Below are 3,844 nucleotides of genomic sequence, written 5' to 3' on the forward strand. Positions count from 1 at the left end.
GGGAGTTGGTGATGGACAGGGAGGCCTGGCGTGCTGCAATTCATGGGGTCGCAAAGAGTTGGACACGATTGAGCGACTGAACTGAACTGAACTGAAACTACTGTAGAGAAGAAAAACAAAATTAAACAATTTACCCTGCCTGATTCCAAGACTTAAAACACTACAGTAATCCTGACGCTATAATGATGGCAAAAAGACAGACATGTAGATCAATGAAACAGAAAAGATAATTCAAAAATAGACCCATACATATATAATCAGTTGATTTTTATCAAAGGTTTGAAGGCAGTTTAAATGGTGCCAGAACAATTGAATAGTCATGTGTATAAAAAAGATCTAATTTCATTTACCTACTTCAGTTATCTATTTCCAGAGCAATGCTTATCTACACAGGGTTGTCATATAGTAGTCCACCAACTATATTTAGAATATTCTAAAGCCTTGCTACTCAAAATGTGGTCTGTGAACAAAGGAAACTATACAAGAACCAAAAACAGTTTTTAAAACTAAATATAAAATTAAGTGTGATCTGCAGACCTGCAGCAATGGCATTCCCTGGAGTTTATTAGAAATGCAGGCTCTCAGGCCCCACCTCACACCCACTGAATCAACAGGTGCATTTTAACAGGACCCCCAGGTGATTCTAGGCACAATATAGTTTGACAAGCACTGTCATAAAGGTGCCTAGACGTCTTTATGAGTGTCATGACCTAGACACCTCTGGGTAGTTGACAATTTCTTAACATCCAGCAATTGTTAAATTGAAAATCCCTGTTCTTTTTGAGGATTGAATGTTTATGTAAAAGGAAAAAACATGGTTAATAATAGCTGCCCTTAGTGAACACCATTAAATATGATGTTAAACATTTTAAACACATTATTATCATTTAATTCTCATATATTCTAGAATGTAGATTCTGTTACTGTCTTCATGTTTTAAAAGATTAAGTAACTTGCCTAAGGTCTCACAACTACAAAGTGAAGGAACTGACATCAAGACCAAGTGAGCCTGACTCCAGAACCGTGTTCTTAACCACTTCTGAGTCAGGAACCCTACTAAATAAGTTTTCTTATGTGGCCCCCTGATAACTCTGATGAGGTACGTGTCATTCCCATTTTTCCTGTGTGGAAGCTGGAACTTGGAGAGGCTTGTCAGAGCCAGAACTGAGACTTGAACACTTCATATTTCCACCATACTGTGCACACTTCAGGGTGGAAACAATGTTCCACCATACTGTGCACACTTCAGGGTTGAACAATGTTAGTAGTGATGGTGGTTTTATTAATTCTGAGCTTATATATAATTGAACTTTCCTAAACCAAGATACCCTGTTCCTGAGCATTTATTACTACCTTCATGAGTGAGAATTTCCAGCCAGGGAGGGAAGTGACTTGAGATATGAGAGTAACTTAACAAGCCCAACTGTAGATCTTGGCCAGCAAGTAGCCACAAGGCTGTGGGGGCTTCTGGGCCACAGCTATGCTATTCCAGGAGAGGTATCAAATTTAGAGATGCCCCCCTCTGACCTGGGCTTCCCTGGTGGCTTAGTGGTAAAGAATCTGCCTGCCAATGCAGGAGACTCGAGTTCAATTCCTGGGTCGGAAAGATCCCCTGGAGAAGGAAATGGCAACCCACTGTAGTATTCTTGCCTGGGAAATCCCTTGGACAAAGAAGCCTGGCAGGGTACAGTCCATGGGGTCGCAAAAGAGTCAGACACAACTTAGGGACTAAAAAACAACAAAAACAACAGCCCTCTGACCCTTTGAGTCACCCACTAAGAATGGAACCTGCCTCTAGAATTCTAGTCTTGATTGGCTGCTCTCATGGAATCCTTGCCTAATTTTACCCCTTTCTTTTCTCCTTTCTTCCTTTTTTCTTCATTCCCATCCCTTCCTACCCAGAAGGACTTTCTGAACCTGGCCATAGACAGCCAATGTCTGAGAAAGAACATCTTGGCCACTGGAGGGCAAACTTTTTTCAAACCCCTGACACAGTTGGGCAACAAGTCTGCCTTGTGCTGCCAGGCGCCGGGGTTTTTTGGCTGAGAGACTGGAATGGGCTTGATACACCTGAGCCACACAGCTAAGCTGCTGTACGAATAAGGAAACTAGGGCTTGGAGAGATTGGTAGTGGTGGCTGAGTGGAGTAGAGTAGGGAGGAACTGACAAGAAATACTTTTTCTCTCTTTTTAAAATATGTGTTTACATATTTGGCTGCACTGGGTCTTAGTTGCGACACGTGGGATCTAGTTCCCTGACCAGGGATCAAACCTGAGCCCCCTGCCTTGGGAGCACAGAATCTTAGCCAGGGAAGTCCCAGAAATACCTTTTCTAAGTAACCTGAACTAAAGTAAAATACATTTATATCTACTAAAGAAATTCTCAAGGCAGAAATTATCTGGTTTTCAGACCTTTTCAGTGTACAACTATTTGCTTTTAGCTTTAGTGTCATTGTGGGAATGAGAATTAGAACCCACAGGAAACTGCAAGAAAGCATAATGGAGACACGTGCCAATATACTGCCTTTTCTTTAGATGCATAGTGTTTAAGGAAACTAATGAAAGGGAAAACAAAAATGATCTGCCTAAAGGAAGGTTCCATCACATTTTTAGAAAACTGTTTCTATGCCTTTGATTTAGTGCATTTGGAATCAAACTACAACCATTTGAATATTTTCTTTCATTTTCCCCATGTGTCTGTGTTCTTCACTTTGCAATTTAAATAAAGAAATACATAGGAAATATTCTGGATAACAAAAATGAGAATGGAAATAAATACATTAAGGCTTCCTGTTATTTTGTGTAAGTAAAAAGAACAGAGATTCTGAGTTTCAGTCCTGTCTCTATTCTATAGCCGAATATCAGCATGAAAACAGAGTTCCCACACTTTCACAGTATCACATTCTGAAATACAAAGGAAAAAAGAAACTGATCTGGAATCTAACGATGCTTGAATTTTCACCTATGCCACTCTCCCTTCACATAAGCATAATCTCTGTGGCCAGAAGCATGGATATGTAATATAAATATGTATTAGAAGAGTCAGCACATACTTATGGCGGAGGAGGGAGGAGGGTGGAGAGCGCTGAAGTCTTTATTCACAGTCTATGTATAGCTCTTAGCATAGGGACAGGTATACATGAAAAGGTATGAAGCAAATATGGCTAGACAGGATTTGAGCCTCCATGTTTTCTGTGATTCTTCTGTCTCTGCACTCTCAGGTCTTTCCTTGAGTACAAAATGTTGACATTTGGGAGAGGAAAAAACCCTTTGTTTGCTGCTCTTTTGCTACCGAGAAGAGTCTGAAGGAGAGGGAGGTCTGAGCACTCTGAAACGTACATGTTTCCATTTGGGGGCGACGTATTAACTACCACATAAAAGAGAGCTGGCCCCGGTACCTTTCATTGCGGTTCCTAGGGCAACCTGTTTAATAACCAGATAGGCTTTCTCTGCATTGACAGCATGAATGACGTTAGAGGTTTGTTTTGCTTTTTAAAGGAAAATAATGTTTTTTTAAGGGGGAAAAACAGATTAAAAAAAAATGACTGGTCCTCTGGGGATTGTAGACTCTGCTACTCTTCTCGCTGCATTTGAAAACTATGTAGATATGGTTATGGAAACAGATTTTAAGTGGTTTAAAAATCTACATAATCTTTTCTTTGTAAATACAGTCTTTTTATTGAACAGCAAGTTACTAGAAAAAAGGAACAATATTTGATGGATTTGTCTCAAAAATATGTAAAATGTGTGCTGATAGTTATTGCTATTATATTAGTATTTTAAAAGTAAATTTTTTCTCTTTATAGGCTGAGGCTGATGCTTACAAAATAATGGGGAGAAAGAAA

At 39.7% G+C, this 3,844-nt stretch overlaps 1 long non-coding RNA gene across 1 annotated transcript in view; it reads left to right on the forward strand.

Annotated features, from left to right (window-relative positions):
• The window catches only part of LOC104996486, a 7,053-nt gene extending 3,209 nt beyond the window's left edge, over positions 1 to 3,844 (forward strand). Inside the window, exon 3 of the long non-coding RNA XR_826199.1 lies at positions 3,806 to 3,844. This is a non-coding gene — a long non-coding RNA (uncharacterized LOC104996486). The remainder of the gene's footprint in view (positions 1 to 3,805) is intronic.

Source organism: Bison bison, unplaced genomic scaffold, assembly GCF_000754665.1.
Source record: "Bison bison bison isolate TAMUID 2011002044 unplaced genomic scaffold, Bison_UMD1.0 scf7180017851440, whole genome shotgun sequence".
Classification (NCBI taxonomy): domain Eukaryota; kingdom Metazoa; phylum Chordata; class Mammalia; order Artiodactyla; family Bovidae; genus Bison; species Bison bison.